Raw genomic sequence first — 25,700 nt, 5'->3', positions numbered from 1 at the left:
GTCTTATATTTGAAACAATATATCAGTATGGGTTTAGAAGATTCTATACCAATTATAGTATTATGAGTAAACGATGTTAAAAGAAATTGGATTTTTTAATTGAGTTACACACTGACAATTTATTTAAATGACATCTGAAGATACTACAGTCTATATTTATATATATCTATATTTAATAATATGTATCTATATTAGGTTTTATTTAATGGGTTTTTTTTCTGCTACATTTTCCATTTCCAACTTATTCTGAAATTCAGGAAAACGCAACTTGCTCTGCAAAGTTTGTGAAAGAAAAATCTCATTTAAAATTCTGTTATTCTTCCTGAATGTGCTTGATTGTACTTGGCAAGTTAAACAGGAATATGTTGGGAGTCTTCTTTCTTGCAGAGTAATTTACGCAATTTGTATTGGTTATGTCCATGGAAACTTTGGATTGAAAGATGCCATCTTCTCACCGTGTCTACCTGTGTGTTCTCAGTGCAGCCAGGCAGCACCAGGACCCATCTTGGTATTTTTGATTCTATTTTTGTAGAAAACTGTACCCGTACATCACTGATGTAAGCTTGAGTGACCTTGGCTTTGAATTGCTAGCCAGAGTCTATGATAAAAGGCTAGTTCTAACACTATCTTTATAGTTAAGCAGTTCTCTCACTGATACTTGTACATCAAATTTCAAATGGGATCTTACCCATCTTTCTATAGGGGCATTATTAATTCTCTGTCCATGGAACATTTGTCTGGCACGTCACGGGACCCCATTTGCCTTTCACGCCTGAAGTGCATTAGTGGCTTAGAGTCATTTTATGAATTATTGGTATGCTCAGTTCTCTCTCCTCAGTCAATTAAAACCAAAGTTAGGTGGACTTTTTTGCTGTTACTCCTCAGGGTAGAATCCATCTTGCGTGACTTTAGTTGTCTAGATGTTGAGAATCAGGTATAAATCTCCTAAACACTCTCTACAATCAATGCAAGAAGAGAAAGAGGCACCTCCAGAGGTGCATTCAAAGATTGCTGGGATAAATCACATTCTGTATGTGCACTTTTCCTGTTGACAGTATAGGAAGCCTAGACAACCAGCTTCGTCTCAGTGATTAATACGGAGAGATGAATATTCCCCCATTTGTCTTCCCACTATACTCTTTTTAAATCACATCAATTAGTATTTGCCAAGGTCAGCTGCTCTTCATTTTTGCAGGTGGCATCTGATCATCTCTGAATTGATGAGGCTTCTCATTTTCAAGTCAACAAAGTGCCCTGAAAGTCAGTACGCACGTTGCTTCTCCAGAAGAAATGTATTCAAATCAAGGAACGTGTGGTTTTTTCCAGTATTTCTTTGAGGCCACTTAAGCCACAAACCCCATCTTTTCAGTCTTTTTCCTTGGCTAATTGTTTGCCTTGTTCATACTTGTACTTCATAATGTTTTCCTTATGAAGTTTTGTTTCACTGAACATTTATAGGGTAGTCCTGTCAAAGTTACTGTGACTAGAGAAATTTTTTGGTCACCTCTCACATTTTTTTCACGATGAGTATAATTCTGTGGTTGGTTTCTTCCATTTGAACTTTCTGCTGATTTAAGACTGAGCAGAATATGAATTCCTCCAAAGGCGCTACTTTTATGTCATGGGATTGCATTAGTCCTTCTGAAACAAATAACCAAGCCAGTAGGGGTCAGCACAGTTGAATAACTTTGAAACACTCCACAATTTAATAAGCCCAATCATGCCTATGCTCATTCAAGATGGAACATCTCAGCCTTCTCATTCTCCCTCAGCTGAGCCCCACGCTGCCTCCCAGAGCACCCTGTACACACGCAATACATTGCCTCCCTACACGCTGTATGCCATCAGCTCTTTAAATAAAGCAAAGAGCTTTGTAAGCCTCACGGAGAATGTTTGAATGTCAACAGTTTATTTAGCACCAAAAAAGAAGTCTTTAACAGCACTCCATCATTGCTCACAGTTTCACAATAGTTACCACTGAATCCTCATTAGTACAGAAATCACATAAATTGCATTTTGCAAACTTTAGAATGAGCAGGGTACCCCACTACATCTTTCCATATATTACTAAATCCTAGATCAAGTAAATCAGATCAATATTAGTAAATAATACCAGTAGTAAATGAACCAGTAGAAAAAAAGGCAGATGGAAAATGTGAAACGTTATCTCAGGTATAACGTCATTTTATAACGTCATAATCTGGAATCATGAAATCATAGAATCACAAGGTTGGAAAGGACCTTCAAGATCATCTAGTCCAACTGTCTTCCCATCACCATTGCTACCACAAGCCACTACACCATAAAGACTATTTTCCTTGTCTTTTTTTTTTTTTTTGTAGAACATATGTTGATGGTTTGGCAGAAGTTCCCAATAACTTCAAGTAGTTCTTATTACGATTCAAATGTTCAGGTTTTGTACAAATGATTCTCAGTCTCACGTGGGCCATTTTAGGGGTTTGTAGCAGCTGTTTGTTTACACTGATTGTTTAGAATGCACATCAGTTTCCATGAAATTACTCTCTCTGCATACTCACAGCTTTTGTTATCTCTTTTTCAGCTTAAAATGGGCAACCATAGCATCTACCTGAAGTCTAATTTTTCAGGAGCTTTCAGTTTGTTGACAGAGAGCAAAGTACATTTTGATGGTTTTAAAATATTCTGCAAGCACTTCAGAAAAGAGCTACAGCAGAAGCCATCCACTAACATTCATTCTTTGCTTTAAATGTGCATCATCAGTGATGTCAGTAGGACTCTAGTAAAGCAGTTGTTCATTAACTTATGTCCCTCCATTGGCGCTGCAGAATGAAAGCGCAAAATGTTGTAGGAGATGCCTGAAGTGCAAACACAGTTTGTTTGTTTCCTTATTAATAATTTATCTAGACATGTTAAAGATATTTTAAAGTTATCAAATTTTCCCAATCGGTGACCAGACCCTATCAAGCTTGTTCCATCCAGATCATTACAATCAATGAGTTACTGTAAGCCTTGCTCCTACAAATGCTTCTTGACTTAGCACAAGCTCAGTTCTGCCTGTCAACTGAGAGTGTTGGTGTCCTTTTGAACACAATAAAACAAGAGACATTGAAAACCTGAAATGATATGAATTAGAAGTCTTTAAAGTTGTTTTAGGTGTTCTCCTGCAAGTATAGCATCAGAACATACATAATGGCGGTTTATATATGAAGATCAGAAAAGTACAGACAAAGAAAATATTACTTATTCTTTTAAAATGTAGGGGAAATCTGTACAGAAAAAGCACTGAAAAAATGTGTATCATTTTAACAGTCTTCATTTATTAAGGCCTATCCCTTTCTTGTGGATAACTGTTCCTTTAATGTAAAACAATGGCCACCATTTGTCTGTTAGATGTCCCTGTTTGCTCATCTCACTTAGTGGAGAGTCAAAGTTGACTCTGGAAAATCAGGAAAAAAACAGAAACATTTTTGACTTCTGATGAACTTAAAGGGGAAAGCTATAGAGAATGCTGAAAGCCATCCTGAAACAGAAACATCAAACTTGTGTAGCAGAAGTAGAATCCTATTTTGTAGAGCCATATCTCATTACTATCTCCTTTGTGTTTCTTTTCTTTTTGCACATCATAATTCATACATGGCTGGACATCCCAGTGCCTGTGCACCGAACAACTAATCAGTGGAAATCACACATATGAGAAGGGTAAGATAAATTTTGATGAGGTAGACTTGCTTACTTTTGCTAGTTTGCTAACTTTTGAGTTAGGAAAAATGTTAAGTGCTTGATTAGAGACCTGCTCAGATGTTTTTAGTTCTTCTTTTTAGTTATTTTTCTAGAGCTAAATGGAATGAAACAAAACCAGAATTAAAAAAAATTTCTTTACACTCAGTGTTGATATTCGCTTACATTTTGCACAACCTCCTCCTGGATAGTTGATCTTCAACCTTACTCCTTCCACCCCTAGAAATTTCATTTTAGTTTCCAGATTAAAATACTTGTATTTTTTGTAGCAGTAGCTTTTAAATGTCTCTCAGACAACTTCTGAAGGCATCTTTCCACTTTGAATACAGTCAGATTCCCTCTGTTTTTCTTTAGCTAAATTCAACACCTCTTCTACTGTTTCAGTGTAGGAAATTCATCAGAATCTACTTGATCAGGCCATTGATAGTCATCTGTCTCTATTGACATGTGTGCGTAATGTGATCTCATTTACATTTTTCAATATCAGCATATCAGTAGCTCCTTATCATCCTGGCATTAATTAGTACCAGCAGTTAAGGCTGTTAGCATTATCCGTTAACACCGCACATTTATCCCACTTCTTTCACTTCAAGTCCTTAAGACAGCTGATTCTTCTTAATTTTATCCTGATATTCCTCTCTCAAAATCTAAAACTAAATAAATAGTTATTTTGTTTTGAACTGATGTCGTTGTTTAACATGCACCAAAAAAAATAAAATAAAATAATAATATGATATGATATAATATAATATAATATAATATAATATAATATAATATAATATAATATAATATAATATAATAAAGTTTTCGCACTTTTCCAGGTTTGTTTTGGAAACACCGGATACTTGCAGTAGTATGAAAGATAGATAGGAAAAAGTAATAGTCAACATAATTTTCTGTTGTGAAAACGAGACGCAGAATTCCTGCAGTGAAAACAATGCTCGTAAAAAAAGCAATGGATGTCACAGCAGGCTGTCACTTGAAATATGAATGCTACAGACTGACAGCTATTATGACTCCCATTTCCCACTTAGGAGAGAAGGGGGCTTACCTATAGGACCTTACTCCTTCACTGGAGTAAGGAGCCGTAGAACTATACAGGATAGAAGGTCAAGTTTCTCTGGGACCAGCTGAGTTTGGATTGTTTCAAGGGTGAAGCCTTTTTGGACAGCCTGCACTAGTGTCTGAGAACCCCCTGGGGAAAGGCTTTCTGTCTCTATGCAGAATTCCACGTGCCCTAGCTTGTATCCTTTGCTTCTCAGCCTGTTGTTATGCAACTTGGAAACAATTTGGCTCTGTCACCTCTACAACCTCTGTGCAGGTAGTCGGAGGGAACAGCAATATCCCTCTCTGTCTTCTCTGACTCTGTCTGAACTGCCTCAGCTCTCTCAGATTCTCCACTTCCACCACTTCCTCTAACAGTCTTGGTCAGTGTCTTTCCTTTACTGGGGTACCCCAAAGTGGCACAGCATCCTTGATGAGGTCCTTTGACCTGCTGGCCACCCGCTTGTTAATGCAGCCTGGGGTGCCATTCAGGGTGTTGCCTATCAGCAACTCCTTATTCAGAAAGCTGCCTTGCAGCCAGTTGTCCCTGCCTGTACTGGTGCCTGTTCCTCTCCTTTCTCCTTTCAGGTATCATATCCTTGCAGAACAGTTCACAGACTACCTAGAAAACTGCAATAGGTACAAAGAGTACAGTAACACTACTTGATAAAGAATACTTTCAGCAACAAGACATTGTTTTCCAACATAGTCACCACCATTAGCTATGCATTTTCACCAGCAATGATAAAGAGCCTGCATGCTGCACTCATAAGCACCTGCATGACTGCCCAGAATGTGGCTTATCTTTCATGTTGCTGTAATGACTGTTGAAATGCACCATTCACCACCTCACTGTGCTCACATCCACAGTTTGGTCTCTGTAACTGTTCAGCAAGTGTCAATGAGTGTCAATGGGTGCCATTTTTTTTTCTCATGGAGAAATTCTGTGACACATTTTTGTTTCATCCTCACTGTTATGCAGATTAGAGCTACCAGTTTTTCCCAAAGGGAAGTCACTAAAGATCTGTTGTTATTTTCTCTATAAGCAGCTCATCCTATTGGATTGCTGCAACATCACTCTTGGATCTCACAGCAAGATTTCTGGAAGTGAAACACCGTCAGATCAGTAGAATCATTTTTTAGATGACTGAACACAGCAAGGAAATAAAAATATGGATTAAAAAATCACAAATCCAGTTTTGGCAGGAGTTATAGAAACCTAAGTTAAGTCGTGGCCAATAATCATCTTTTCTCATTCCACACTGTCTTAATCTACCCAGGAAAAGTTGATGTTGCCCCGTTTGAACAGGGTGTCATCTAAACAAGTTATCTGGCTGGGTAGATGAGAGGAAAACAGTGGATGTGTACCTTGCCACCTGCAAGGTTTTTGACACTGTTTCCCATAGGAAGCATGGGACAGATGAGGGGACAGTGAAGTGGACTGAAAACTGGCTGACTGGGATAGTTCAGGGGGTTGTGATCAGCTGCACACAATGTAATTTATTTCCAGAAGATCTCCAACTAGACTGGAAAGGAGCTCTGCAGAGGAGGACCCAAGTGTCCCCATGGAAAGCAGGGTGACCACAAGCCAGCATTGTGCCCTTTTGGGCAAGAAAGCCAGTGGTATTCTGGGGTGCATTAAAAAGAGGGTGACCAGCAGCTCAAGGAGAGTGATCCTCCACCTCTGCTTTGCTATGATGAGGCCACATCTGCAGTACTGTGTTCAGTTTTAGGCTCTTCCATTTGTGAAAGACAGGGAGCTGCTGGGGAGAGCCCAGCAGAGGGCTGCAGAGGTGGCTGGGGGCCTGGAGCACCTCCCTTATGAGGAAAGGTTGAGAGACCTGGGACTGTTCAGCCCAAAAAAGAGAAGGCTGAGGTCAATGTTTATCTACGGGGTGAATGTCGAAAGGATGAGGCCAGGTTCTTTTAGGTGGTGACCTGCTACAGAACAAAGAGCAAAGGGCACAAACTGAAACATAGGAAGTTCTGTCTGAACATGAGGGAAATCTTTATTTTGAGAGTGACGGAACAGTGGAACAGCGAGGTTGTGGAGTTTCCTTCTCTGAAGATAGTCAAAACCCACCCGGACACTTTTCTGTGTAACTGCTATAGAGAACCGGCTTTAGCAGGAGATGGACTAGATAAGTTCCAGAGATCCCTTCCAACCACTTTTACTGTGTGATTCTGTGATACAAGGTCTGCGCTTGTTTTTCTGTTTTGTGCCTTTACTGAGATCTCTGGAATATTTACAAAGTAAGGGAAAACAATGAATCATTCTGGACTACACTGTAATTAATTTTGAAATAAAAAATCACTTCTATTTCTTCTGTACAAACACCAGATCAGTGTTTGATAGCCAAATTAGCATCCAGGTGCATTTAGTGTCTTGATTACATTAGAGCAGTCTTGTCTCCGTCTGTCACCTTAAACATCTCAATTATTTTCAGAGTCTCACGTAAGCCTGGTTAAAAGACTTAATCTTTTTGTTCATGTATTCATTACAGATGGAATTAAAATCAATCCTTAATTAAGATCTGTTGAACAAGGGCAAAGCTGCCAGAGAAATGTAATGCTATATCTCTATATGGTATGAATCAGAGGCTTAATGGGAATACCTTCTGATTGCTAATGTCTCCCTATTGGCAAAGGTATGAAAAGAAAATTAATCTTTGTAGATCCTTATCAGGTTAAATAAGCAAAGCAGAAGTCCATTACGGGGTGTATTTATCTTTCTTCCAAGAAGTAGAGAAACCAAAAGAAAAAAGTATAGAGACCAATTAGGGAAAAATCCTAGAAATAATATTTTGCAAGCAAACTATGAAAGTGATGGGGGAATATGAACTTTCTCAATGCTCATAGCTATTCAGATACAGATTTTAGCAATTGTTTCCTATCTGTCTAAATGGATATGAAGTGGAAAGAAAATATTTAATATGTAGCTTTGAATCTCACAACAAAATAGAAAAAGTTGATAGAGATTATCCAAACTGAATTTACATTTGAAAATGAGGGATGAAATACACACTGCTTATTCATTTTATGGCTTATTCTGCTGCCCCTTCTCATAAAGGGCACATTCTAATTTCATGGGTACATCTTTTGGCACTGTTTTAGGCAAGGATTGTTGATTGGTTGCTGTGTCTGTTTATTTCTGCATAAATCCCCAACTGCAATTTTTTGCATTAAGATTAAGTATATTTATCTGAAGGAACTGGGGCTGTTTAGTCTGGGGAAGAGGAGGCAGAGGGGAGACCTTATTGCTCTCTTCAAATATCTGAAAGGTGCTTACAGCAAGAGCGGGGTTGGTTCCTTCTCACTGATAACAGGTGACAGGATGAGGAGAAATGGCCTCAAGTTGTGCCAGGGGAGGTTTAGGTTGGATATTGGGAAAAACTTCTTTACAGAAAGGTTTGTTAAGCACTGGAATAGGCTCCCCAGGGAGGTGGACGTGTTTAAAAAACATTTGGATGTGGTGCTCTGGGGCATGATTTAGCAGAGGGTTGTTAGCTAGGGTAATATGGTTAGGTTGTGGTTGGACTTGTTGATCTTTAAGGTCTTTTCCAACCTGACCAATTCTATAGTTCTATGATTTTATGATTATCAGACAAATCCTAGTAAAGCCACCTTGACTTTAGAGTCAAAGGAAAGACAAGGGTCATTTCTGCACCATTATTCCTAATAAAGATGTCTAAAAGATCCACCTCTTACCCAGTGGGCCAACTTAATAAAATAGGAGGCATTACTTTAGGAGCAGCCCTAGTATATACGAAAGAAAGAAATCTCTATAAAAAGTTCTTCAAACTCTCCATATTCAGCAGTGCTATATTATTCCTGCACTGTAGAAAGCCAACTTTTCATTATTACAGAAGTCTCACACATAAGCGATGTCTCTTTATTTCCTGAAAATTGCCTTCCAAATGTAAGAAAGAAGTACTGTTTTTGTAGTGAAAATGAATGTGGGAAAAATACTTTATTCTGGAGAGGCATTTTTAGTACTGGGAAAGTAAAAGGAAAGAACGTCATTCAAGAATGGTTTTCTTCTTCTTGCGCTAAATTTCCCACGGAATGCTTTCTAGACAAATGGCTGGGGCCATAACCGTAATTGTTCAACACTATTAAGCAAATTAGTCTGTGAATTTATTTAGAAGTACAGTGGATTCTCTCTTACGGTACTGAGCTTTGAAACTTCACAATAGGTTTCACATGAGGAGCATGAGGCTGGTGCTGGCAGTCAGTTTATTTGCTTAGGTCTGGGCAAGAGAAAGATGAGAGACTGCAAATGTTTACAAAACATAATGTAATTGCATGCATTAAGTCTGTGAGATGGGATCAAATGACAGAAACACATAGTGTTGGTGAATTGCTAGCTACTGTCTGCTCAATTATGGGGGAACGTTAATGACTGTAACATCTTATTAATGCTGTTAATTTATCGATTTTTAAAAAATTAAAGGTCAGTAGGAATTACTGCCTGAAACACCTAGGAGGAAATTAGATTCAAACAGTGTTGTGTGATTTGTGCTCTTTTCATTAAAGTTCTCAATCTACTGTAAAATCTGTACAGGTATAAAACCTGCAGGTGATCATTTAATTCATCAGGGAAGCACGACAGATAGGAATTTATAGGGTAAAGCCATCCCTATATAGACATGCATGTCTTGAGACAGAGCACTGTTCTCTGAGCCCGGATTGTGCAGTCAGGTCAGTAGGAGGCCCCACACCAGTCCAAGAAAGGAAGGCTTTAGGGCCAAATATTTGTCCTTGACTGGTTTCTGTTTTAGAACCCTTAGTTCCATTATAACAGATTCTTGAGTTTTTGAGATTTGTTGTAATTTTGAAGCAGAACTACAATTTAAAAGCAGAAAGAACATGACAGATAACATCTTCTCCCTCCCCCCCTCCGCCCCTCCCCTCCCCCAATTTTTTGACTTGGATGAATAGGAAGAATCAGAATGAGCACATTTCTCTACCGAGATGGGAGGGGTTGAAGGTTTGTTTTGTGATCTCTGAAATTCAAAGGACTGCACATGTTTTCTTTGCTCTAGCAGTAAAAACAAGCAGAGGCATGCATCTGTATGTATAAGGCTCAGATAAAAGTCACACAAAGTACTAAATTCATTGTCTGCACTATCTCAAAACATTTTCTGAGTAAGGGTCAAATTCTCCAAATAATTCTGCTAAGAAAGCATTTGAGTTTGGAGGCACAAAGCACTACTGACTGGGAGGAAAACAGATGTCCTCATCTTTTATTGCTCAGTGGTCAGAGTATCAGGAGGTTAGATTCAGATTCACCATTTCTCTTGCCTTGGATTATTTTGGGCCCACATTCCACACTTGGCCTATAAGCATGATGTGTTTGCTGCAGTTGCTTCTGTGACAGCAGTTTTGCTTTATACAGCATGCTGGATTAGGAGATTCTAGCAAAATGGACAAGCCATTACACCAGCTCCATTTGTATGCAATGATTCCATTAACAAAATGCATTTGTAAGTAATATTTCCCCCTCCTACCCCATAGGATATGTCCCTTGGACAAAACACTCCAGATAAATAACAGTCTGGAATCCTGGTGTTCTCCACTCGCTTTATCAGGGTTGTATGAGATACCAAAGGAGAGCACCTCCTTTGCAGGTTGGGCCACCTGTAAATGTTATAGGTGCAGATAAAGCACCTATTACAGGGTTGGAAACAACCTACACTAATTTTCAGAGCCCAGATGCAATTTTTTGGAGCTGAAATTAATAAAAGTGAAAACTTATGAAAGATTCAATCCAGACTTCTATCAGCAGGTTGATTCCAAGGAGAGATACAGATGATCAAGGGTTTTATCATCTGAATCCTAAGTATTGAGTATTTTACAGTAGCACAAACTGCAGTGCCATAACATCAAAGAATGACAAGGAGATAAAAAGTAATGGAGCCATTCTAACCTGACTGCAGCACAATTATATATATAAAAATCATATTTAAATATTTGCTTAAAATAAAAAATAAAAAAACCCAATAAATAACAGAGTCAATACAGTTCCTGAAACTGCCTGTGGAAAATGACTGAAGAATTTCTCTGTGCTCCCAACAAAACCAAGCTACTCCCAGTGGTAAAATTGGTTTGACATTTTTATATCTTAATATGAGGCTGTATCCAGGTATGAGCCTTAGGCCTGCATGCAAACTAACAGAAAACATAAATATTTTATTCCTGTGTATTCCAGAGTCTCTCAGAGGCTTCATGAATGTTTGTTTGATAGTATCAGAATGCTTATGCAAAGGGTAAAAGTAGAAATAAAAGTGTGTTCCCTTCTTGGTAAGCCCTCTGCCACATCTTGTAGTTCATATCTAGACTGTATAGTTCACCTCTGTAGAAATGGGACAGGAGACAACATCCCTGAATACTTTTTGCCCTGTGTCCATTTGCCAGGCGGTGACTGTAGGCAGAGTTAGCAGAATGGGTGGGAGATGGGAAGGGAAGGGAAGGGAAGGGAAGGGAAGGGAAGGGAAGGGAAGGGAAGGGAAGGGAAGGGAAGGGAAGGGAAGGGAAGGGAAGGGAAGGGAAGGGAAGGGAAGGGAAGGGAAGGGAAGGGAAGGGAAGGGAAGGGAAGGGAAGGGAAGGGAAGGGAAGGGAAGGGAAGGGAAGGGAAGGGAAGGGAAGGGAAGGGAAGGGAAGGGAAGGGAAGGGAAGGGAAGGGAAGGGAAGGGAAGGGAAGGGAAGGGAAGGGAAGGGAAGGGAAGGGAAGGGAAGGGAAGGGAAGGGAAGGGAAGGGAAGGGAAGGGAAGGGAAGGGAAGGGAAGGGAAGGGAAGGGAAGGGAAGGGAAGGGAAGGGAAGGGAAGGGAAGGGAAGGGAAGGGAAGGGAAGGGAAGGGAAGGGAAGGGAAGGGAAGGGAAGGGAAGGAATACACTGCTTTCCCCTGCTTTTAAGACTAACAGGGAAAACTGCGCAATGTTTGGAGGAAGAACTCTTCTTCAGTGCCTTAAGGACTATTTCACTTTACAGGGACAATATCTTGAAGAAAAGCAAGCATATTTATAAAGCTGTGTGGTGGCACTGACCTGCTCCTCGTTTCAGTAGCTACAAAAAGCAGGGACCGATTCCTTCTGTTGAAAGGAAAGGCAAGTACCAGCCTCAGCTGAAACACTGAGAGAAAACAGGTGTTTCCTTCTCACGAGAACACAGTCCACTCTCCCTAATGAAATAATTGTTCTTGCTATGCCCATTTGTGGAACTGTTACATTTGATTTTCATTCTAGGGAGAGGAGTGGTTTAAAGAGCTTAGCTAGACCACATAAATTCCAGTTGCTCCTGAAAAAGTCATGAAATTCAGGTGAAAATATATGTGTCTTATCCTGTGGTTGCTAAAAATGCCTACAGTCTAAGTCTTTTTAACATATTAATGGGTCTCAAAAGTTTGACCATGACACCACGTAATATTTAAACTGATGTTCCGAGTTGGATGCAGGCACTCTAATATGTTTTTATAATTTAATGTCTTCATATTTAATTGAAAGATACAAAGATAGACATTAACAAATAGTGTTTATAATGTACATACCATAAATAAGGGAAAAGCAGTAGCCCTGTCCCATAGATCTCACAGTCAAGAATTCAGCTCTGAAATCTACATACTACCAAAGCATTAAATCAAATTGCAACTTAATTATTTAATGAAAAGAGGTTGTTCAATGCCTTAGTGAATTCACATGTATCACTCACCTTCATCTTCTCTGTCTCTCTTCTGGGCGGCTACTGAAATGGCATTCTATTACTTCAAGTGTTTTCTTTTTCTCCAGAGAATAACATTCACAGTGTTTTCTCTTCAATTACAAGTAGAGGTTAGGTTTTCCCTTGTTGCAAGGATGTTTAATCCAAAAAGTGAGAATATTAGGACAAAAAAAGTATATTGTCATCTCACATTGAAGAAAATGAGGTGAAGTTCATTTTGCCTCTAGTTGTTAAAAACAAGACAAAGGATGACAATGAATTTAAACTCTTTGGGAACAATGTGTGACCTGGGGCAGGAAGCAAAGCCTTGTGATAACCAAGCAATTATATCCAGGTCTAGAGGAAAGAAAATAAGTCCTTTTCTCAGTAGTATTACTGTATGTTTGCAGCACTGGCTGGAATTCAATGTTTTTATACCTACAGAAAACAGATCAGGCTTTAGCAGCAGGTTTGTTTTGCCTTTACTGATGGACTTTAGTTTTCTAGAGAGAAGTGTCTGCATTTTTCTTTTTCCACCCTGAGCAAACCTGTTGGGAACAGATAGATAAATATTAAGGAATTCTCCCCCCATCCCTCAGTATAGCCTTGCAAGTACTATAGTTTACTGTTAAGAAGTACTCATTATTCAAGAAATTCTGAAACACCCATTTCTTAAAAAGTACTTATATGCAGAACATTAGTTCTATAACTGATGGAAAATATAAGTTAATGGATCAATTTTACATCCTTAGCAGAGACCATTCTGTGCTTCTCAGATTATCAGGACTATTGGAAATGGGTAAAGGATTCCCAATGAACTGTAAAACAGTGGCAAAAGGTTTCCCTCTGCATTAGCACAGAAACTTCGCTGAATACTTTTAGACCAGAACATTTTCTAGCAGTGGCAATGAGAACCTCTAAATCCCAAAATTTCAGGCTATCGGAAAAAGTGATTTTGCTTCTTGTGTGTATTAGGCTCACTGTGGCTTAAACCTTGTTGCCATTATGATTTGACAGGAGGAAGACCACTTGGAAGGCATACTTTTACATCGTGATTTGGTGTGAAATCTACATTGGGGTAAAAACAAACAAACAACGACAAAAAGCTTCCTAGCACAAACAGATTAAGTGATAACTATTTATGTGAAAGAAAAAGGGTGATTCCTCTGAGGTATCTAAAAAGCCCAACTCTTGATTGCCTTCAAAAGCAATTAACAGTTATTCATAATTATATGTATATTCAAATGGTTCTAAGGGATCTCTGGATTTTTATTCTAGCCTCCTTTTCAAAGTAGATCCAATTGTATTTGGATGCTCAGGGTCTTGCATCCTGCAAGGATGGAGATTTTACAGCATTTCCGGGACTAGCCAGTGCTATTTTCTGACCATCCCAAGGTGAAGAAGGTTTTCCCATCTTTAATCAGAATTCCCCCTGCTTCAACTTGTATCCTTTGCCTCTTGTCCCAGTGTTTTCTATCTTTTGAAAAAGGTCTGTCTCTGCTATCTCTGTCTGTAACCTCCTGGCATTTAGTAGGTAGCTGCAGGCAGCAGCAATATCCTTCTGGCTTCAGGCTGAACCTGAATGTCTCTCTAGCAATCCTGCTGGCTCACTGCTGGATGCACACCAGCATGTCACTGTTACTGGTAGCAGGGAGCTGAAAGCTGAGCACAGCACCCAGGAGGAGGTGGGCAGTGCTGAGCAGAAAGGGAGGGAAACCCTTCCCTTGACTTGCTGGCCATGCTTCTGCTAATACAGCCATTGGCTGCCTTAGCCACCAGGGTTCATTCCTGGCTCATGTCTAACTTGTCCAACAAGAGCCCCAGGTCCTCTTCTGCACAACTGTTGGAAATGGCTGGCTTCAAGGATGTATTTCTGCCTGGACTGACTGTTCTCTGGGTGCAAGACTTAACATTTCCCATTTCTACAACCTATTAAGGTCCCTTCGGGCATCTGGCCTGCCTTCCAGTATACTGGCCACTCTCCTCACTTTGGTACTCTTCATTAACTTTCTGAGTGTGGACCTTCATCCCATTGTTTTAGTTGTTAATTAAACAATTAAACAGTGTTAGCTTTTGTATCTATGCCTTGGGCCTGCAGCTGATAACTAGCTGTACGATCAGCCACCACCTTCTGAACCTGACACCAGTTTTCCACCAATCTTATCACTGACTTATGCAATCTACATCTCAGTACTGTGATCCTAAGGATACAGTAGAAGATTGTGTCAAAAGCATTTTACTTTTAGGAATGTTTTCAATCAACTGTTTGAATTTTCTATTTTAGCCCTCTAAGCCATTCATTCAGTAGAGCATTCCTTAATAACCACCGAAAATAAACTGTCTATCAGAGTCCTGACAGCAAACAGGGATTATTTCCCTAGCTTTTAAGAACCAGCATAGGCACTTCCAAAAGTAAATCAATTTGCCAAAATTTGAATTAATTCCAAGGGAGTTCTTCTTTCCTGGTAAGTGATTATTCTAGTTTATTTTGAGCCCCTACTGTGTTCCTTACCCTTTCTGAGTTTATCTTTGTGTGATTTGCATGTTTTCTCTTTAATTCTTGAAGAAGTGATTTGTTATCTTTGCTTTCTGTTTTGTATCAGAGATTTTCTTTTCTCCATCTAAAGTCCCTTTCAGTTACTGTTACCTTTTTGGCAAACTTCAGTCACTTAATTTAAGTTTCCATTTCCAGAATTTTCCAGTTGCCAGATCACTGAGTTTGTTACAGTTTGCTTTACTTTTATTCTAATCCTTTGACTCCTTATTCTCCTTACCATAAAGTGCTCTCATTCACTTTCAATAACCTTGATTCTCACCTTTACGTTTTCAGTCATTTTCCAGCTAAAACCAAACTGAAAATATCCATGTCATCAGTAGCCACTTCTAGTTTATTTTGGGGGATTTTGTTTGTTTTATCCTGTTTCTTCTGTTAGTTGATTGAGTTGGCTTTGGGTGTTGTATATTTTCAGGGGGTAAGAGAAAGAGGAAGGACATGGCAGAAGTAATTGCCTTAGGATCATATTGGACTACCTGGGTCTGTACTAGCAGATTTCAGCTTGCCTGAGAGTACTGGTGAACTTTTTTGCATAATTCTTTATGCTAACAAACTGCTTGTGCCTTGGTGCTCTTCCAGTTAGTTCCCCAGATACTTCTTGGGTGCCATTCTACAGATCATCGTTCTGGGACTCATTATCACTGAGCAGCTGTCATGCAGACACTGACTTGGAAGCTGGGAGATTTTATTTAATTTGCACAGTACTTCACCTTAATGCGCAGAAAAAATATTGTGTGTGTTGATTCTCTCTTATAAAATATTGTCCTTCATCCTATTTATTTGCTTCTCCCAGAGATTTGCAGAGTCTGTGTATCATTAGGTGTTGTCTTGTCTAGGCTTCTGATGACAGTTTGAAAACCCCCCCTTCCTCCTGATCAACTTGGCAGATTTTTGTGGTTAAACAGGCCTGCATCTCATCTCTTCTTGAGCTTCACAGACTATACACATCCTTGACATGAGCCTTGGCAGTGTTTCTACTGCCTTGCATTTCTGTTCTTAGTCAAAAGGACACACCTATGCCCTTCCCTGCCAAAAGAACCTTTTAACAACAACAGCCTTGATGTACCTGTATTCTCCTCATTGGTAATGGTGGCTATGGTTTGACCACCAGTCAGGTCATGATCAGTCTTAATAAAGGTTGCTTCTCTCTGCTCATAGCTAGGAAGGTTTAGTTAACTGATAGCCAAAACAGGCTCCAAGGCACAACACTGGAGGCAACCGAGGGTATTCTAATGATTATGGTGCTGATATCTCAAGGGAGAACTGTCTCAGAAGTTAGTTGGACAGCACTTTTTAAACAATTAATATTCTAAGTAATTGATATGATGCATTCTATGCAGTTTTAAATATAGATCTTGTTGCCTTTTGAGTAGGAGAAGGTAAAATATTAAAATAGTATTTAAATTTAATACATCTAAAGCACTGTAGCATTTGTGAACAGAGTTCTACAAGGGTACATGCAAGGTTAAGCAGATGAAAATAAAGATCTCTTGCAAACTTAGGCACAGACAGATTTTATAGCACAGTACCAAGTATGGACCTTATTCCACCAGTGAATCGGTGAATCAGATCAGGAGCTGACTCACAGAGCTTTGACAGAAAGTAAGTGAAATGCAGTTTTGAGAGAGGGGTTAGAGTGCTAAAAAGATTCGTAAGGGAAAGGCTGATAAAAGATGCTCTGAAGCCTGGTAAAATTGGTCACACTATGGGATTTAGGAAGTTTTAGGGAGTCAATGCATTGGAAATTAGAAAGAAGACAAGATTCAAGTGAGGACCTATGGGATGTCAGAACATTGTAGAGATGGCTCAGAAGGGCTAGCAAGAACAAAGAGAATATTTCTTCTCTCTCCCTCAATTTTAACTGCTCTCTCACTCTTGTCACCCCTTCTTTCTTTCTCAGTCCCCTGCTATAAAAGGTTTATCAGTACCACCATAACAGCAGGGAAAACAGATGCCTGTGCAAGCAGGAGGTGAGAATTTAGGCTATACATGCTTCTGTAACTGCTTCCAGTATAGTTAAAGTATGAAATCTTCTTCCCTGAACTCCAAGGACTGCACTGCACTAAGCAGCTGCCTAATTTGTCTATTCCAAGCTCTTCTCAGTTACACTGTGAATAGCGGGAAGAGAGTTATGATTCAGGAAGGAATGTAAATGTGTTTTTCAAAAACATTTTTTTCTCCAGTACAGAACCCACTTCATCGCTTCCAAGAACCTTTATACAGTCACACATTTTCAGCAGCAAATGTCCTTTTGGCTTTTGTAGCGAAGCTAAACACTGTGTCATTTCTAATAGATTACCAGGACTACTAATACAGTATATTTTCCCATAGAAATGATTTAACTTCACCTTTAATGGTACGGAATACTTGTTTGTGGAAATAACATAGATTCAGCATCCCCACTTAGAGAGAAAACTTGCCCCTTTATGAGCATTGAGTACCCACGGACAAAAGTTGTGTTTCAATATTGGAAATAACAATTATGACAGAATTTATAGAGATCTGTGGAGGTTCCAACATAGCTTCTCAAGAGAAATATAGGTATAAGATAGATAAAAGGGCAGAGCACAGTATATTCCTTATATATTTTCTTTAAGGGTAATATTATTCACTTAAGTGCTTCATAGAATATTATAGCATAACTTCATGAGTAATTTCATGTCAGCATACAAAACAAGATCAGGAAGCAAACCTACATAGTAATTCTATGATCTGTTGCTATGATACCATGATTCTGAACCTAAATGTGAGCCATTTATGTCTTAAAATAATTTCAGAAAGAAACTTGCAGACATATTACACTGCTTCAATATTTATTTTTCTCTGTGTCATCTCATAACACAGTATTAATGCATGGAAAGTTTGAAGCAGGTTTCTATATCTATATATGCAGAGAATTTTACTTTAATAAGGGCTTCAGAATGTTTTTATTTATTTATTTTAACTGAAGGAAAGTATCAAAAATCTCACTGTCTGTAGAAGTGCTTATTGAACCTGTACGATCAATGCTTCTGTCTTATGCAAAGTCAAATTTTCATGTATTTACTTGAAAGTCTCCAGTTCCTTCTAATGTTGGATGAAACTTTTAGTGTGAAGCAACTGAGTTGTACAGTTGGTTGCCAAGCTGTGTGGGAATCACTGCTGTATTTTTATGTCTGTTTTAAAAATTCTTTCTTTGGTCATGTATTAATTTTTAAACAACTCTAAGCATCTCAGAGCAATTATAACACTCAAGACTTATGTAGGTCTACTTAAAATAGAAATGTTCTCTACATATGTCTCATCTTCAGAAGTCAATGACCCTGCTGCTAAGGAGAGAAGCAGCCCAAGTGGCAGTCTCAGTAAGCCCATGGCAGTTCCTTCTAAAATTATATAACCTGGGAATGCATGCACTGCAGCAGTCAGTGCTGTGAACAGGTATTGATCTTTTTCACTCTCCTGCCTTTCTCTTTGTTATAAGTCTGCACCTGATCACAGGGAATGAAATCATGTATTTTTAATGAGAACAAAGCTTATGAACTGTACTGTTGTTTCTCTTCAGAGCAAGAATACAAGAAAACACAGGGTGTCCAAACCTGAACGCTACAATTGAAGCTAGAATAATCAAAAAAGACTAAAAATGTTGTGGAAATATTGGTTTGGAGTTCTTTAAATTGTTCATGGAAAAAAAAAAAAAATTAAAAAAAAAATCCAGTCCTTGTCAATTCCTTACTTAGAATTTAAATATTACTTCTAAAGACTCACAGTTTAGAAAGAGTAAACAAATAAAAACTTACTGTGTTTCATTTTAAAAACATTACAAAAAGGTTCACAGAGATCTTAACAGAAGTTTGAGCTCAGGTTTTTTTTTGTTGTTGTTCTTGAAAATCAAAGAAAATCACCTTAATTTGCTTTATCTCTATTATTTTGTCTGTGTTTACATCAGATATTTATGGAGTAGTCAGGCACTGGAATGCACTGCCCAGGGAGGTGGTGGAGTCACTGACCATGGGAGTGTTAAAGAAACGTTTGGATGTGATGCTGAGGAATATGATTTTGCCAGGAAGTATTGGTAATGGTTGGACTAGATGATCTTCTAGGTCTTTTCCAACCTTGATAATTCTGTGATTCTGTGATATTTGGTAATTCAGATTCAGAATAAAATATTTACATTTTTTGCCCTTCTATCTTAATCTTTGCTTACTTTTTTGTCTGCTGTTGTATGAGGATTCCATTCTCATTTCTTAAATATCTAGCAGCATTTGTAGCAACTACATGGTGGGATCAGGGAAAGGGGAAGAGAAATGGGTTTGCCTTAGGAACATATGGGCTCTTCTAGTTCTGATTTTGTTTGGAATGTTTTTCAGATCTCTTTCTTGCTGAGTGCTTTTTTATTTTATTTATTTTTTTTCTTTTTTCTTTTTCTTCTGTTAAACCAAGTAGCTGTTAGTTAATGGCTTACTTGCAGATTTTATTTTCCTGACATGGAACATTCATTTATAGGTAGAAGCAAGGAAGTATTTTTGGGTGTCACTGCATAGCCAACACAGCCAGAGAAACAACTGGATGACTCCTAGGAGCTTCTATTAGTGAGCTCTATACAATACTGATGAAGAGTCTATATAATCCAAATATGTGATTTTCATTTCAAAGTAGAACAACAATTAAGTTAATGGAGAGAGCACCACAGACATTGCAGCAGCCTACTCTGAGATTTTCAATATAGACTCCAGGCTGTCTCCTTCAGTGGAATCTTTTCTTTAGTTCAACATGACCCCCTGCATTTCCATGCTGTCAGATCACAGGAACGTAACAAAACAACGTGAGAAAGCTATACCAGGTCATACAAAATCTTCCACAGATATCTGACATTCTGCCTCTAACTAGAGCCAGAAGCAAATGCTTGTGGTTGTGAAAGTATGATGTGGAAGAGAGATGATCTTGTTTCTCTTTCCTTATCTTCTGCAAGTAAAAAATGTCCGTGCAGAATGGCTTTCTTTTGGAAAATGTGATTTGACAGAATTGAGACAAAGCATGCTGATGTGTTGATTTAGTAGAAGATTAGAGTGGAGAATAAGCAGAAAGGCTTACAGCCTATGCTACAGTCCTGTGGCTGCCCAGACAGAACCAAGATGCATAAAAGATGAGCTAAAACTTTCTAAATTAGCCTGAAGCAGAATGCACAAGCTTTTGTCTTGCAAAAGAAACTGAACGCTTTGATCTTTTATCTTGAAGCAGGCTATTTTTCTCCAAAAGTTTTAAAGGGGTATAAAATGGTTTTCTATACAGATTTGGTCTTCTGCCTCTGTTATCTTGAATAGATGATACATATTGATCTGCTTTCTTCTTTCACCTTTGCTTGGTGCCAGTACTCTTCTTTCACCCTAAAGCTTGTGTTCTGTGAAGTAACAGCAATCTTCTTATACACACTTACAAATAAATATTTAATTTCAAGGTTAGTCTGCTGTTTTTCCTTTATACACTCATGCAAGTGATAAATGAAGATGCTGAATGCTGGCTGTTGACTAGCTGGGGAACTGCAGGTAAGAGCCCTCATACTTGAGGTGAGATGCAATTTTCAGAGAAAAGCATTATGACCTATTGTTCCTTTAGAGCTTAAGTGTGCAAAATCATGGCTGAAACAGTGAAATGGTGGGAAGAAATTAAAAAGTAGGAGATCTTATTAAAACTGTAACTTTGATAAGCACTTTAAAAAGGATTTAAAAAAGAATGAAGGTAACGTAAATATATTTTCCTAGAAAACGATGAGAAGTAAGAATTAAATCTTTGTGCATACAATTACAGCATATCATCATTCACTGGGGAAGCCAAAATTGAATGGCTTTAGCCTAGACTGTCATGATAAAACAAAGGGAATCAGCCTGCATCCTATTAAGCAGATAACGTCTTTCAACTAGGATTCTCCTAACAGGGAAAAGCTGCAACAAAAAATTGAAAACTTCATCTTGAGAAGGAAGAAAATGTGCAACAAAAAATGGCTGGACAATATGAATTTAATAAATGGCAATTCTTGAAGTTTTAGAACCACTGCCTGTTCCCCATGAGAAGTTATTTCAAGAATCAGTTGGGACAAAAAATAATATTGCAGTAAATAAACGCAAAGGAAAACAAAACAAAGCAAAACAAAAAACAACAACAAAAAAGCCACCTGTGCTTTAACTTATTTCATCTTCTAAACACTTCCGTAATGGACACAAATGCTCATAATTATCATCCAAGAGAAGCATTAAAATAGGAACAAAATATCATGACTCCATCATACAGAAATGGATAGAATGGAAAAAGTTTAAATGGTCAGGAATTGTATTACTCTGAAACCCATAAGAAACTCCAAACAAAATGTAGAATACTAGTAGCATTACAAGAAATGAGTCTTTAAAAGGATCCTAAGAAATCACCTAGTCCGACTCTTTCCTCCATGTCTATTATCTACAGTACTTACAAGATTACATTCAGTAGAGATTTTCCCTACTGTTGCATGGCTGACAATCTGTGCTCAAGACAATCCACATATCCCAGGTAGTACTTTTTACACGACAGACCAGGAAGGCAGTTGTTAAGCCATTTGAGGAAACTGCAGCATTATAACGTGAAATATATGCAAAAGTTTGAGAGCCCTTCATAACTGCAAGAATAATGAAATGATTGCATACTGTAGTTAACATAACCATTAGAGCTCAGACTGCAAAAAACAGTAATAAGTTTTTCAAGTTTTATCAGCAGCGAAGGACATTTCCCATTGCTCAGTCAAAGGCAGTTTAAGAGAAGATCTGTTAGAGAAGACAGAACATCGCTACAGAGGTAAGTAGGGGGTATAAAACATCCTACATCACTAACACGGAAATGTCATAATATACACAGCAAATAGTGTATAGTGAAGAATATACATTTAGCTTGCTGTATGAAAATTATTTCCTATCTATCCATTGATCATGCATTGTTTAGGTGCCATTTGTTAGATTATGGCTAAAGCTAAGAAACAAGTGTTGTTATCTGCATTAGCAGAAGTTTGTGAGAGTGTTTTGCCTTATCATCATCCTTCAGACTACACATGAGCACAATAAGCATATTTTTTTTTTAACAGAATGAAGTAGGTGAGACAGCAGGAGCTGTATCTACTGACAAAGAGAAGCAGAGGTAAATGATCAAAGAGATTCACCTAGAAGATGAGTCATAGAGCACGGATTGGAAAGAGCAGCAGCAGCAGAAATATTCAGTATTCAGAAAATATCTAGAGGTAACATTAGAAATAATCAGAGAAGCACATGGCCATGTAGCTAAACAAGGAAGCAATGGGGAATTGGTAGACAGGTAGGAGTAAAATAGGGGAGGGAGGTGGCTGGAGGTAGATAAGTGGAAGATGGGAACATCCAGGTCATTTGGGGAGCAATAAGTAGCAAAGAATATGAAGAACAGGCTGAGTTACTGGGGAATATGAAGACGGGTCTTTTGACAAAACATTGTACATGGCAGCATTATGCATTTAGAAACTTACTTACGCTTTTACAAACATATTCCAGATCAACACCTCTGATATTTGCTGTTTATTAGAAAACCTTTAAATCATGACCCAAATATACGTTGTTAAAAACGCACGTGACAAATAAACCAGCCTGCAACTGTTCGTTTTAAATCATGAGTTGTAATAAATCATGAGTTGACATACATCAAGTGTTGTAACTGAGGGCAAAAAAATGGCTAATGGAATTTCATTACTATTCGGGTTACATTATTGGAGTATAGGTATGGGTTTGGGCCTTTTAAAAGACTGCTATTTTTTCCTGAAGTAAAAGTATTTTGTAATTTAGAAGAAAAATGTTGTCAGAAGTCATTGTGATATGAAAAGTACAAAATAAAATAAAATAAAATAAAATAAAATAAAATAAAATAAAATAAAAAAATAAAAAAAAACCCAAAAAATAAAAACTCAAGAAAGCAAAAAAAACCAAAGAGTTTGCAATTCCAATCATGTGGTCGCTAAGAAACAGTCACAATTGCCTTCTTTGCTGATTATTGTGTCCTGCATCAAGCAAAACCATTTCTACCCACAAGGTGATAGTATAACTATACAAAAATTCCTGTCAAAGGTTTTGTTTTCGGCTTATTTAAACAAAAGAGAAAGGGGAAATTGTGATATTTTGCTCTTGAACATTTCTATATTGTAGTTATGTGATAAACAGTAACCAGCTTTTGTGCACAAAAATCCTAGTGGGTTTTTTTCAGACAAGCCAAAAAAATATTGTCCGGTTTTCCAGTTGTCAGAAAGTAACGAGCGAGTTTTAACTGGACTGGTGAGAAAGTAAGTGGGTAAAGACATTCACCAAATAACCTAGCTCACTGTTGGGCTCAATGGTGCCAAATATGTACATATACATATATATATGTATATTTATATGTATATATATATATGTACATATATAAACCTCCTGGCAGCCTGAGTTGTTCTCCTGTCTGTTGCAGACTGTTTCACAAGTTCTAGTGTTTTGATTCTGTAGTTAAGTGTGGTTTTCCTTTGTTGCATTATTTTGAAGTTAAATTACTCTTTCCTTTCTGTCAGTGCTTTCAGTTCTGATGATTCTGAGGTCACACCAGCTAGTTTTCTTTTGCATGCTGTAGAAACCTGCAGTATTAATGAAAGCTGAAATCTCCTGCCACAGAAAATGAAGGTTTTAGAATAACTGATATTAAAAATCACAATAAAATCAGGATAGCTGGCAGAAGTTATAGCAAGTAACTCAGAACAAAATGTAGCTACAGAAGTAGTTGTTGAAGATGATGGGTGAACTGGAAGAAACAACTTTTCAGATGTTATTATGGATTCATGATATTAAAAATTAATTTCTTTTTAATTGCATAAAGAGAAAACTTGAATGACTGTTTGCATGGGCTAATAGTGGACAAAGGGGAATGGTTTTAAGCTGAGAAAAGGGAAGTTTTGGTTAGATATTAGGAGGAAGTTTTTCACACAGAAGGTGGTGATGCACTGGAACAGGTTGCCCAAGGAGGTTGTGGATGCCCCATTCTTGAAGGCATTCAAGGCCAGACTGGATGTGGCTCTGGGCAGCCTGGTCTGGTGGTCGGTGACCTGCCTGAGACTTTTGGAAGAGCTAAGCCACTGCCATCCACTGGCAGAACACCAATGCTTTGCCTTTGGGAGTGACCCCTTACCTGGGCAGCCATCAAGTCCTGGGACACCTCTGCCCGCAGCAGGTTCACCACTCTATACTGTGGACAGCTGTCATCTTCCCACGGGGTGCTCTCCATCTCACAGTACGTCTGCACTCGGTTACTCTGGGGACAGAGATCAGTCACACTCACTGTGCCCACTGCCACCCATTGCTATGCGACTGGTACAAGGCCGGGCTGGATGTGGCTCTGGGCAGCCTGGTCTGGTGGCTGGTGACCCTGCAGATAGCAGGGGGGTTGAAACTGCATGATCATTGAGGTCCTTTTCAGCCCAGGCCATTCTATGATTCTATGATCAAATACAGAAATAGATTCTGAAGTTATGTTGTGGGAAGTCAATACTTACTCTTCCCATACTTGTGCCCCCTGTTTATGTACACTGACTCTGCAATTAAGCAGTAGTTAGCAAGAAATATCCATGGTACGTAGAAATACCTGGCTGGATGGCTTAGACCATGGAGAATGACACTCAAACTATTAACTCCTAATTCCTGACATCAATTTATTAATCAGCTGTTGGTTAAAACATTCACTTTGGAACATATATTCACATTTGTTGTTTGACCAGCTCTAAAACTGACCATGAAGATGAACTATGCAGTACTGGGGATCTGATCCCACCAACAGAGCATTATCCAAGCACTATGTTCAGGACTCCTGCTCCTCCAAGGGAAGGTTTGCATGAATCACAAAGAATGACGTGGTTCTTAAGTCCTTTACCCTCTGCAATTCAGTTATTGTTATACATAAAAGCAAAATTTCCTAATCTGGAAGCAAACACCTTTTTGTCTTCGTTCAGTATTCTGACAGCAGTTTGTAGGTAGTTCCTATTTCTAAGCAACAACTGAGAAAAACAAACATGTAAGTGGAAAATGTGTGTCATATTTCTAACACCAGCTACAGGTTATTCAAGGACACTTTTGGTAGCGAATACTGCGTAGGTCACTCCAAAAGTAATGCCTCCTATTTATTTCTATGGAAACAATAACAGATACAAAGAGTACAATAACATTGTTCGATAGAGTAAGTTCTCATTTACAGAACATTATTTTTCAACGTCATTACCACCATCAGCATTTTTGACAGCACTGAAGCAGAGACTGCATATCATGCTCATAAAAATCTGCACCAGTGGAGGTGACCCAGTACTTCACAGTGTTTCACCACTCACCCAGCGCTGTGCTCACATACACTGGTTGGTCTCCATCAACATTCAGCAAACGTCGATGAATGTCAGTGTGTGCCATTGTCCCCCAGTGGAGGAATTCAGTTCCCACCCCTTTGCTTCATCTGCACTTCCATGTCAGACATCATTGGGTCAGACTGCCACTCTGCTGCCATCTGTCACACGGCAACAGCGTGTAACGGGATGTTGGTGGGAAGGTTCAGCCTCTCCTGCCATATCACCTACATCTGCCACTGCATCCGCCCCCGGCACGCCCCGCCCTGCCCCTCCTGCTCCCGGCAGGACAGGGGCGGTCCCGCTGCGCCGCTTATTTCACC

At 38.7% G+C, this 25,700-nt stretch overlaps 2 long non-coding RNA genes across 2 annotated transcripts; both read right to left on the bottom strand.

Moving 5' to 3' along the window:
* Positions 1 to 91: 91 nt before the first annotated feature.
* LOC146762653 (uncharacterized) lies at positions 92 to 2,727 on the bottom strand. The gene is made up of 2 exons (XR_014940632.1): positions 2,588 to 2,727; positions 92 to 1,641 (listed from the first exon to the last, which is right to left on the bottom strand). It is a non-coding gene; the product is annotated as an uncharacterized LOC146762653 (long non-coding RNA).
* A 9,742-nt stretch (positions 2,728 to 12,469) lies between these two features.
* LOC146762652 (uncharacterized) lies at positions 12,470 to 25,618 on the bottom strand. Its single transcript, XR_014940631.1, has 3 exons — positions 25,369 to 25,618; positions 24,180 to 24,302; positions 12,470 to 13,005 (listed from the first exon to the last, which is right to left on the bottom strand). It is a non-coding gene; the product is annotated as an uncharacterized LOC146762652 (long non-coding RNA).
* Positions 25,619 to 25,700: the final 82 nt, after the last annotated feature.

Source organism: Coturnix japonica, chromosome 1 (assembly GCF_054131305.1).
Source record: "Coturnix japonica strain WE chromosome 1, WE-NBRP24, whole genome shotgun sequence".
Classification (NCBI taxonomy): domain Eukaryota; kingdom Metazoa; phylum Chordata; class Aves; order Galliformes; family Phasianidae; genus Coturnix; species Coturnix japonica.
The sequence above is the reverse complement of the archived record's forward strand: the minus strand, read 5'-3'. Positions and strand labels throughout refer to the sequence as shown.